This window comes from Neophocaena asiaeorientalis, unplaced genomic scaffold (genome assembly GCF_003031525.2).
Source record: "Neophocaena asiaeorientalis asiaeorientalis breed wild unplaced genomic scaffold, Neophocaena_asiaeorientalis_V1.1 scaffold230, whole genome shotgun sequence".
NCBI classification, from domain to species: Eukaryota; Metazoa; Chordata; class Mammalia; order Artiodactyla; family Phocoenidae; genus Neophocaena; species Neophocaena asiaeorientalis.
Genome location: NW_020175186.1, coordinates 8,846,483 through 8,859,416, shown reverse-complemented (window position 1 = coordinate 8,859,416; position 12,934 = coordinate 8,846,483). Strand labels below are relative to the sequence as shown.

The window sequence follows — 12,934 nt, the reverse complement described above, 5'->3', positions numbered from 1 at the left end:
TTTTTCAAGTCACAGATATTATTTTATTCCTTATACTTGAATTCAGAATGAAAGTCCAATTCTCTAACACAAAAAGTCATTCACAACTTAGTGCTAGTCGGCCTCAAAGCCTATCACTCTATCTTGCCATGTGAAATAGTTCCCTGGAAAAATTATGCCAGTCTACACTTTTGACAGTGATGTGAACTCTTCTTAACAGAGGCAATTGCTACTTTTCCTTGAAGTCTCAGGCCAAGCAGTACACACAGGAAGCCCTACCTTCTTGTCCATTTTGAAGTCAGGTGTTCTCATACTATATATATTCCTCCACCATAGTACATATTATCATTGTATACTCTTTTTTTTTTTTTTTGCTTGTTTATTTATATGATTTTCAACTGGACTCTCAAAAGTCTTAAGAGACAAGAGTGGTATCTTATTTATATTTGCATTTCAAAACATTTACCAGAGTGCTTGACACAGAGTAAGAACTCAATATAAATATTTTCATTTGATTGATGAATAGGTATTTTAATATTAAATAGTTCAATGGTCTTCGAAAATTGGAGGAACTTACTTGACGATGCTACTTAAGTCTGCCAACCCATTCTCTGAAAATGCTAGCCTATTTAGAGTTCCCTTTTAGAAAAACAAAAATCCTAAAATTACGTCTTTAAAATTTTAGGAGTGAGGATGGTGCCTTTACTCATGTGATAATATTTGTCAATAATATTTATAGGCCCCCTACACATAACAAAAGTGATTTTATAGAGATAAATCATATATCCATTCTCAGTTCTTATTTTTACTGACTGAATAGCTCTAACTAGTTTTTTTTTTTTTTCAGTACGCGGGCCTCTCACTGTTGTGGCCTCTCCCATTGCGGAGCACAGGCTCCGGCCGCGCAGGCTCAGCGGCCATGGCTCACGGGCCCAGCCGCTCCGCGGCATGTGGGATCTTCCCGGACCGGGGCACGAACCCGTGTCCCCTGCATCGGCAGGCGGACTCTTAACCACTGCGCCACTAGGGAAGCCCTTTTTGTTTGTTTTTAATTTTTGGCCATGCCCTGCGGCATGTGGGATCTTAGTTCCCAGACCAAGGATCGAACCTGTGCCCCCTGTAGTGGAATCACGAAGTCTTAACCATTGGACCACCAGGGAAATCCCAGCCCCAACTAGTTTATGTTCACCGTGCAAGATGATCTCTTTACAGTCATGCTTTTTCTCAACTCTGGCTTTAGAGTGGTTATGGCACCTGCAACCTTGGATTATAAACTTAATCTGGTGCACTTTCTTTCTTTATCCAAAAAATGTCATTATATAAAACGAATTTAAGCTGAAGCAAAATTGCTTTTTACTCTTATTGTTTTGTAAAATAAAACTTAAAATATGGGGTTGAGGATAAGTGGTCATCTGAGTACATTTTTCAAAACAACACTTTGAAAAATGTAGCTCAAATTTGATTCAGCCAAAAACGTTAAGGAATATTTATTCTTCTCCTTAAAGTTCTTATCATGGTTTTCCTTTAACCCAGTAATACTTACAGTCTAACATTTGTTGTCTTGAATCTCTTGACATGTTTAGATGAGTACTGTATCCTAAGTAGGCATCTTTCTGGCAATAAAATTGGTAATTAACAAATATCAGATCTTACAGCAGCCTTGGTAAGCAAGTATTTGGGTAGAGAGAGTGAAAGATGAAAGGCTATCAAGAGTTTTATAGAAATTTTCTCTATGTCCTTTAAATTTATGCTATTTAGAACGTTTTCAAAATAACATGACTTAGTTATCTTTTAATCTAAACATTGTATTGTAGGCTGACTAATGCCTCCTTGGTGATGTCCATGTTCTAATTCCCAGAAACTGTGAATATGTTGCCTTACAAGGGAACTTTGCAGATGAGATTAACTTCAGGATCTTGCTACAGGAAGATTATCTTGGATTACCCAGGTAGACCCAGCATAATTACAAGGATCTTTATAAGAAGGAGGTAGGAGGGTCAGAAAGCGTGAAGGCAATGTGATAATGAAAGCAAATATCTGAGTGATATACTTTGAACACACAGAAAGGGGCCATAAGCCAAGGAATGCAAATGACCTCAAGAAGCTAGAAAAGGCAAGAAAACAGAGTCTCCCCTAGAGCTTCCAGTAGGATCCAGCCTGCAGACACCATGTCTTTATCCCAGTGAAACTGATTCCAGACTTCTGGCCTCCAGAATTGTAAGAGAAATAAATTTCTTTCACAAGCTGCTAAGTTTATGGCAATTTTTACAGTAACAATAAAAAATTAATATATCTTGTTTTTTCTTAAAAAGTGTGTTGAAATAAAACTTGTATAGCTTGTAACTTAGTATAAAAATTATAAATAAATGACTTAGAATAATACCATGACCTGATTTTTTTAAATTAAAATTTGAACATTAATTCAAGTGGCATTGAATGTCTAATGACATAGGTGGCACACGCTAACAACGGGAGAAACTTCAAAACAGTATCATGTAGAATACATACTTTGGAGTGAAAGTCATAGTGCTTTATGCCTGGCCGTACTGCTTACTAGTTGAATGACATTGTGCAAGTTATTTGCCTTTTGTAAGTGTCAATTTTCCCATCTGTAAAATTAAAACATTAGCTACCATTAATAATGTTATAGGAATTAAATTATAATAATGGCAACTTAAACATAAATAGTAATTTTTATGTGCCAGGGAGTGTTCTAAGCTCTTTCTATCTATGAACTCACTTGATATTAACAAAAACTTTATCAAGTAGGGATTATTTTTATTCCCATTTTACAGAAAAGGAAACTGAGGTGTTTAGTAACTCTTCCAAGGTCACATAACTAGTAAGTAACAAAGGGAGTATTCTAAACCAAAGTTTGGTAGCATACTCCATGCTATTAACCACTGCATTAAACTTGGGCCAGTACCCATAGAAAGAGCATAACTAGCTGCATTATTAAAGTTCCTTATGTCTGAACTTAAGAGTTCTTTACCTTTTTCACCTAAACCCACTTTAAGGAAAACATTTTCAGAATCACAGAGATCTTTAAATAATCCCTGCTAGGTTGATCTCCAAGGTCCTTACAGGCTCAATGAGCCTATAAAATGGTCACTGTCAGCTCTCAAAGGTGTTGGGTGGTCAAAGTTCCCTATCCAAGGAGATAAAACTCTTGTATGTCCAGATGTTTTGATTAACTGACCACTTCTATCCTTTCCAGGCCACTGAATCTATAATTAATCTACCCAGAGAAACATTTTTAAAAATCTTAATTTAAAATATCATTGTTCCAAAGGATAAAAATGATTTGTCATTGGAAAAATACTTGGTCATGAATTAATTCCAGCTTGTCTTTTCTAGAAGTATGCTTATTTTAACATAAGTCAAAAGTACCACTTCAGTACAAGATGTAGAAGGAAAAATACAACCACCCCTAAAAAGGTCTTAATGGGATTTTTAGCAGTTTATTTTTATCTTCAAAGGAACTGAGAGAATATTTCTAAAGGAAAGCATAAAATGTTTCCCATTCTACCCAAAGCAGTTGTATTTTCAGAGTGGCACTTTAGCCCACTGTGTTCGTATTAATTTTCAGTGCTGTGAGCAAGAACGGCAGTGTATATTAACACCTCATCTATAAAGGGAATGCTGAGGCCTTTCTCAAGGTATTAGTCACCGCACCTTGGGAACACTGCTTGTGCTTCTGCTGTTGGCTTCAACGCGGAAGGATGCACATGCTTTGATTCTTAATGAAACATGCATATGATCAAATTCGTCACCAAGAGCCCTGAAGCTTCAACAACTTTTCCCAAGCTCAGAAGGATTTTCCAGGCATCTTCTGTTGTTTAAACACCATTGTTCTATGCTGTATAAAACATCACTTCCCATATAGAATGTTGGAAAGAGAATTATAATGTGAAGGAGGGAGGTCTTTCTTAAAGGGTTTTGTATGTTTAGCACCCTTATCAAGATCTTCAAACCTGATATTCCCTAAGGTTTAGTTTTCACAAATCAGAATTAAAACTTCAGTTCAGCTTATTTGTCTCTCTTATTTTCTAGGTTGTAAATTATTAAGGGTAAAGACTATACCATATTCATTTTTGTAACCCAAGCACTAAGAATTAAAGATTCCACCATAAAAGTCATTCAACGACATTAAGTGTAAAGAAGAAAGAAACCAGAATCAAAGAAATCTCCTTTCCTTAGGTATTTGCTATCTATTAGATATTGATTTATATATTCTCTGCCTAACTAAATATTCAGATCTTTCCAGTCTAAAAAATATTCATAAGCTTTCCTTAACACTGACAACTTTTTGGTTGACTCAGTTCCATTTCCTTTTCCTTTCACTATCGAATTCCTGAAAAGAGTAGTCTCTACTCTTTGGTTTTTTTTCTTCAAAATGCGTTCACTTCTTAGCTCCTGCCAACTGTTTCCTTCTCTCAATTTTCTACACAATTATTCTACTCAAGTTTACCAACTACTTCCTGGTTATTATTTTTATTTCTACTCCTTAATCATTGTTTCATAACATTTCACACTGTTGCTCACACATTTCTCTTGGAACTATTTCCCCTTGGCTCTTCATCTTTGCTATCTCAGCCCCCCTCACCCTGCAACTTTCATAAAAGAGCAATCTTTTTACTGATATCTTTAAAGCTTTTGTTCTTACTCTGTAATCTCTCCCTTGGCAGTCTCATTTATCGTTGTCTATCTCCTGACTTTTTCTACCAAGTTTCAATGCCATATTGTGAACTGGCTACTTCTCCCTTGCCTCTCCCAATTATAGAAGCTGAAACATTAAAATATTCATCCTGCGTAGTCCCAGTGCTGGTTTTATAAGTGACAATATTTGCTGACACACCTTTTCAGCTTTTTTTTTCATCCTTCTCCCTTTTTTTGCTCTAAATATGGATGTGATGGCTGAAGACACAGTGGTCATTTTGTGGCCATGGAGACAAAGGCTAGGAATGGTGGAACAGGAAGACATATAGTACTTGTGTCCCGATGTAAAAGGTGAGGATCACTCAGCTTTTAATCCAATTCATGTATTTCAAAGCCTTTCAATCCGTAAGGCTAAAGCAAAGGCTTGAATAACAAAATCAGATTAACACTGAAGCACTTACACCAAGCGCAAAGAATTTTTCACACAAAGAATACAAAACTCAAAGATCTTTCTGTTTTGGATTGGCTACCCAAGCTGGGGATTGTGTACTGCAAATGAGTCCCATGTCATTAGTCCAGTACCCATACAGACCAAGTGAACATTTACATATGAAAAATTGTATGCTGTATCTTCAGATTAAAGCCATATCCAAGCTTGTCTCCTTCTTTTTTTTTTTTTTTAATTTCTTCACTGATCAAACTTGTCTTCTTCAAAGGTTGTGCCACTGACTACAATGAATGCTACAGATTATTTGTATGTCTCTGTTTTATTAGTTCATAAATTCCTTCAACAAACATTGAACACATGCCATTAGACTATATGCTAGGTAGTGAGGGTACAGAAATGAGTAAAGCATGGTCTCCTCAACCACAGCGGGCAACTCACTTTAGCTTATGTAACGTATTGATAAAGTGGTGAGGAGTATTATTGACTGAACGTTGATGTGCTTGTGTAAATTCTGGGCTTAGTGGATGACCATCCATAACCCAGTACTGCTAAGGGAACTTCATATTTCCCCAACTACATTGATTCAGCCCAGATAAGTTTAAATTTACTATTTCTGTTTAGTTGTTTGATGAGAACATCAAGTTCACATACCAATAAAAAATAAAGAGGTGGGTTGGGAACAGATTTGGGTCCGAGGAGAAAAAGCAATTGTTATTTATGAAGATTGATCTATCCATTTATCTATCATCTACATATCCTGTAACTTCTTGGGGTGAGTGTATTCCTTTACTCAGTTCTGAATATGAAGAATTTCAAAACTTTCCACTACTATTCTTTTCATTTTCTTCATCTCTGTATGAAATAGATTTGCTGTCTCCACTGAGTTATTAGATCTTGCAGACAAGCTCACTAAAAAATGTTGTCAAGTGAGGGGAACTTGACTATACCATGAACTCTCTCTATATATCCTCAGCCTGTTAATATAGTGGCTCATGCTCTAGGGGGAAAATGGCCAGATTGATATGCTATCTTCCTTGCATAGTTGTCCATGTATGAATTTATCTGTCTTCAAGTATTAGATGTTGAATCAGAACAAGAATGAGTATTGCATAGTAATTAACAATTGCAGGTGAAACTTCATTTTTGATGATGGAGATGACAATGATGGTCATCCCTAAAACAAAAGACTTATGATTTGTGATTATATAACCATCTCATTTGTTTACCTCTTCCATAAAGCTTGCCCAATGATGTCAGTTCCAAGTATTATTTCTCTTTTCTGACTTCACGGCACTGATTTCTTATAACTCGTCATTGACAACCATAGTTATTAGCACTTCTCTTCAAAACAATGAATATATATTCATTGTCAGTTTTAAGCAAGGGAGTTTGCTAGGCACTGTGGGGAATGTGGGTTGACCAATTAAGGAGTAAATTGACATATTCATAAAAGATTAACCTAAAATGGATTATGAAATATGATATAAAATATACAAAAGGGGGCTTCCCTGGTGGCGCGGTGGTTGAGAATCTGCCTGCCAATGCAGGGGACACGGGTTCGAGCCCTGGTCTGGGATGGGATCCCACATGCCGTGGAGCAACTAGGCCTGTGAGCCACAACAACTAAGCCTGTGGGATGGGAGCCTGTGCTCCACAACAAGAGAGGCCACCATAGTGAGAGGCCTGCGCACCACGATGAAGAGTGGCCCCCGCTTGCCACAACTAGAGAAAGCCCTCGCACAGAAACGAAGACCCAACACAGCCAAAAATAAATAAATTAATTAACAAAATCCTACCCCCAACATCTTCTAAAAAATAAATAAATAAATAAAATAAAATATACAGAAGGGGCACTTGACTTTATAGAGAAAGACACTGCAGAGTCAAAATGTACACTTAGAAAACACGTTCATTGTAGATATGATTCCATTTCCTGAGAGCTTTACTCCAAGCATATTTAATCTTATGTTAAACACAGTCATAAGTAACTGGTTCACTTGAAATTTGGACTGGCGAAAACTCATGATATCTAATAATACTCAAATGCTGTCCCTTTCTAAGGGTTTCTATTTCAATGAATAGCCAAGTTGGCACCAAGCCACTTTCTCATCTTTTATTGCACCATTGTTGGTAGATTCCCTTAGGCATGATCATCTGGGAGACGTTTCTGCCTTTGTTATTTTCACATGCTCATAATGAAAAATCCTCTAGAATTTTAGATATAACAAGTGTTTCAGTTCCTTGAGCTAAAGGAATCCAACAGACATATACAAATACATACACACACACACACACACACACACACACACACACACACACACAGATATACTCATACACTTATATATAAACACCCACTCCCACACCACACCTTATTTCCTAGTCCAAAGAAGAACAAGTAGAAAATACTCAAGGAGCACATCAGGAGACAGAGAAACCGCAACAACAAAAAGAGACACAACCACTAAAATATTGTCATTAGGAGTTACTAAAGATAAAGGACATACCATTCCCTGTTTTATAACATTGACATTTACAATCACAATTTTGAATCACCAAGGAAAATGTAACTTATGGTCATTGTTACGGTTACAAAGTAAGGGAGAGGTATGTGTATAACACTTCAGCTAGAACGCCATCAAACTATTATAAAATTAAGAATACTTCACTACTCAAAATAATAAAAATCACTTATAATATTTAGGAGATTATTTCCCAAATTTTCCACAAAAAGGAGGTTTTAATATACTGCCTTGAGCTTATCTTATCATTTTCAATTTTTACTGCTCTCCTGTGTATTTATAGCTTGGCTCTCTGAATTAGATTTTGAGATCTCTGGGCAGGAACTAATATATATTTACATCATTCCTCTTTAGGAGAAAGTATAGAAATGTTTACTTTTTAATATTCTCTTACAGAGATATAAAAACACAAAACCCATATGTTATATTATTTTAAAGCACACAACTCTGAAATAAACTCTAGTTCAAACATAACAACGAATACTTTTTAATCATTAGATTAAGCCTGCTCATTTTCAGTGACATGAGGGTGAGATTGGAAATAGAATATCATTAAGTCAATGATTTAGATGAAGCATAATAATTTGCATTTATAGTGCAGAGCACATCTCATTCACGAAGAGGATGAGTAACTAGATTTGTTTTCCTTCCCCATAAATTACTAGAATTCAAGTGGCATAGTAATTATGAGTGGACTGACTGCTTTTCATGTTTGCCACCTTGGTTTTCAGAGCTACTTGCAGCATTTAATATAGCACTTATGTGAGCTCCCAAATTTGGGTTTCAATGATACTTTTCCACGTTTTGAAAAAATCCAACTTTAAGTCAGTTGTACAGTAAAATATTTGGTCCCAAGTATCAACTATGTGCTTTGTTTATATAGTTTAGGCTGGGCTTTTTAAAGGCCTGAGTGCTTAAATAACGTAATTTATGAGATAAGTTTCTCTCTACCTCCTTAGTACAGTAAGGAATGAGTGAAATTAGAATATTAACAGAGACAAAAATTCGGTCATCAATGCATAGATAACCCCTTTTGTAATCCAAAGACATTTTCCAAAAGCAATCAGAACATGTTAAGTTTTGAACTGAAATCAAATGGCTTGATTTTCCAAGGTGAATTGTATGTTTAAGAGATATTTGTAAAACTCTGCCATAGTTTTTCCCCTGTATATTTTACCAGAATTTTACTTTGTATCCCAAAATTGCAAAAGCTTTTGGATTTGAGTTCCTGGCATCAGTGAGGTGGCATTATAAAACATATGTGCAACAGTGGCATAAACTGAGGTGCACCTGCAAAAGGAGGTAATCATCTCTTGCTGCTCTTAGGTCTCAAATTATTTCTCAGCTTCTCTGAAAAATAAAGAGCAGCTCCATGAAGGTTTGTTTTAATTTCCACTTTAGTGTCCAATGGACATCCTTCATTATTATGTTACTTACACATACGATATACCACATAGCATGATTTAAAAATACATTAATATAGAAGCTATTGTTTTACTAAAATAGGGCTTTGTGACATGGGCATTTCTCATTATTTACTTCTCCCTGTCTAAATATATTATACATAATTGACTCCTTTTATAGAAACACTATTTTCCTCTTTGAAGCCTGAGATAGTAATTTTCAAATCTCTCTGAGATCTGCACATCTTAGTTAATGGCTGATATCAGTTAAAGTCATTATTGGGATAAATCTAAAGATGAAGACCTAAACTTGAATAAAAGAAAATCATTACAAGAGAATCTGTTCTCTTAAATTCACTGAAAAAAAATACAAAATTTACATTTTCCTATTTTTTTTAAGGTTTGGTGAGAAAAGAGAAATACATGAGTCCAAGAGGAAAATCTTTTGAAAATAAAATTGGTGCCAATAGGACAATAATTTGAATTAAGTAGGATTAACACTATCAAAAGGTGATGTTTAAATGTTAGTTTTTAAAGTGTTATGTAAAAATCATGATGTATCGACCCTAAGAAACCATCCAAATCAAAAACAATAAGAAAAAATAGAATTGTAATTTCATCTTTAATGAAACTAAAACAAATTTATAACTCTCAATATATAAAAAAGGGTTGCAAATGCAGTGAAGATCAAACAGGTAAGAAAACTGTACCTGCAGCTGCAGATTTCAGAAAAACAAAGGCATCAGAATATAATTCTCCAAAGTTGATGGCACACCATGAGGGGATGAAACTAATGACTCCTTGTTTTATACAACAGGAATGAAATTTACCAGTCAGCAGTAGAATCCCCAGAAGCTCAACTTGATACCAACCTAAAGCACAGGGAGATGGGCTGAAAGAGAACTCAAAACTACTCCCACTATTTGCCCAAAACAGTGTCAATAGAGTGAAGGTTAGATACTCTTTAAGCCAGTATCTTTGGACTGAGAGGGAATAATGGCTTAAAGAACTCACTAACGGTCAATGCTCTGTCTTGGGGAAGTTAAGTTTAAATACTTCCCAGCAGAGAATACAGTCCTGGTTTTGAAATAACACAAAAGCCAGCCCTTTGCTGTCTATAAGAAAGACACCTAAAACAGAGTAACACAGAATGACTGAAAATAAAAGGCATATCTGGAAAAGGAAAAACACTCCTCCCCCCAAAAAAGCATGGGTTACCCTTAATATCAGTTCAAGGTAAACAGTAAAAAACAAGTCAAAGAAAGGTTCTATAAAATGATAAAGAGTATAATCTCCAATAAGTACTTTGGAATATTTATTCGCCTAATAACATACGATCCAAATACATAAAATAAAAACTTAAGAAATGTAAGGATAATTGTCAAAAGTACCTTAGAAGTAGGAATATTTAATTTACTTCACTTTGTCTGAGATAAATCAATGAGTTAATATATAAGTTAAAAAGCAGATGATCAAAAGCAAACTTCACATGCAGATGTCAAAAATGTATGTGCTCTTAAAATTAAGGCCTCATTTTTAAGTGCTCATGGAATATTCAAACACACACACCTAAATTTTGCCTATATATGAGTAATAAAAAAACCTATGAAGGATTTTTTGAAATAGTACTAAGATAGTTATGGAAAGTAAAGTAAGTCAGACAGAGAAAGACAAATACTGTGTGATTTCACTTATATATGGAATCTTAAAACAAAATATGTAGAATCTTTAAAAACAAAATAAACAAACAAACAACAAAACAGAAATAGACTCATAATACAGAGAGCAAATGGGTGTTTGCCAGAGGGGAAGTGGGTGGGGGGATGGGCAAAATAGGTGAAGGGGATTAAGAGGTACAAACTTTCAGTTATAAAATAAATATGGGGGCATAGTGTACAACATAGGGAATGCAGTCAATAATATTGTAAAAACTTTGTATGGTGACAGATGGTAACTAGACTTATTGTGGTGATCATTTTATAATGTATAAAAATATCAAATTAATATGTTGTATACCTGAAACTAATATAATGTAAGTCATTTATACTTCAATAAAAATAAATTTTAAAAAACCTCATCAACCATGAATTACAAACCAGATAATAATAACAAAATAATATCTTGACATTTTATTACTGTTTCTTAAACAATTCTTCTGTCAAAAAGAAGATAATATTAAAATTATGACATATTTCAAAATACTTATAATGAAATAATAAATATCAAATGATATGGGTTATAGCTAAAGAAGTATTAGAAGAAAAATCATAGCCTTAAAACATATTTATAAACAGTACAGGATAAAAATAAATATAATAATCATCCAACTTAGAATGTTTCAAATAAAGAAACATAAATAAACTAAGAAAACAAAGTGAAGGCATTAACACCAATAATTAATAAATGAAGAACTGAAAATATAACATATCTAATAATTTGTCTTAAAAATACTTTGCTTAACCTGATCAAAAAGTGAGCAAACACAATGCATAAAATCAGTAATGGGGAGAAAACCACAAATGAAGAGGAAATTAAGGGAGTCATAAAGGGACTAATTTATAAACTTCATATATATAAGCTCTAAAGTAGATAATTTTCTAGGAAAAAATAATTACCAAAACAGACTTTATACCTTATTTCATGGGAAAATATAGCTGTCAAAGATCAATACCATCTCCAACACACCCTCTCATGCCAGGACTAAAAGTTGCAAGGAAGATTTCTACCAATTATTTAAAGAACAATTAATGGCAAAGTCATTTCCAGAACACAGAGAAAGAAGCGATACATTTTCAATTTTTTAATAAAACTAACATAACATTAATATCAAGACCACACACACACACACAAACAACTACAAGGAAATTTCATCTGTGAATGTCAATGTAAAATAAAATAAATAAATAAAATAAAATTAAATAAAATACTGACAAACAGAATCCAACAGAACATTAAAAAATTAACATAGGGTCCCTTTGGCAGCACGTATACTAAAATGGGAAACATACAGAGATTAGCATGGTCACTGCACAAGGATGACATGGAAATTCATGAAGCATTCCATATTTTTCTTTTACAAGAGAACTCCCATAAGTGTATCAGCAAATCCCTCAACAGAAACTTTGCAGGCCTGGGGAAGGTGTGATGATGCCTTCAAAGTGCTGAAAGAAAATGACTGCCAACTAAGAATACTTTACCAGAAAAGCTGTTTTTCAGAAATGAAGGACAGATAAAGACTTTCTCAGACAAACAAAAGATGAGGGAATTCAACACTGGACCCACCTTACAAGAAATGCTAAAAGGAGTTGTTCAAGCTGAAATGAAAGACACTAATTAGTAACATGAAAACATATGAAAATATAAAACACACTGTTAAAAGTAAGTATATAGACAAATTAAGAATATTCTAATACTCTAATATGGTGGTGTGTTAATCACTTAACTGTAGCATAAAGGTTAAAGGATAGAGTATTAAAAATAAATATAGTTACAATAATTTGTTAATGGATATGTAATATAAAAAGATGTAAATTGTAACATTAAAAACATAAAAAAGGGAGAGGGAAGAGTAAAAGAGAAGAGTTTTTGTATGCAATCAATGTTAAGCTATTATCAGCTTAAAATAAACATATCTATAAGATTTTTAATGTAAGGTAAACCATAAAGCAAAAACCTATAGTAGTTACACATAAGATAAAGAGAGGAGAATCAAAGCATACCAGTAAGGAAAATCATCAGTTCACAAAGAAAGACATGAAGGGAGGAAAAATGAGAGAAAGGAATTACAAAACAGCCAGAGAACAACTACTAAAATGGCATTAGTAAGTCCTTATCTATCAGTAATTACTTTAAATGTAAATGGATTAAACTCTTCAATCAAAAGGCATAGAATGACTGAATTGATATATGACAAGCATCATATCAAC

General features: G+C 34.2%; 1 pseudogene; it reads left to right on the top strand.

The window, feature by feature from the left end:
- Positions 1–11,977: 11,977 nt before the first annotated feature.
- LOC112412947 (uncharacterized) lies at positions 11,978–12,078 on the top strand (annotated as a pseudogene).
- The last annotated feature ends 856 nt before the right edge of the window (positions 12,079–12,934 follow it).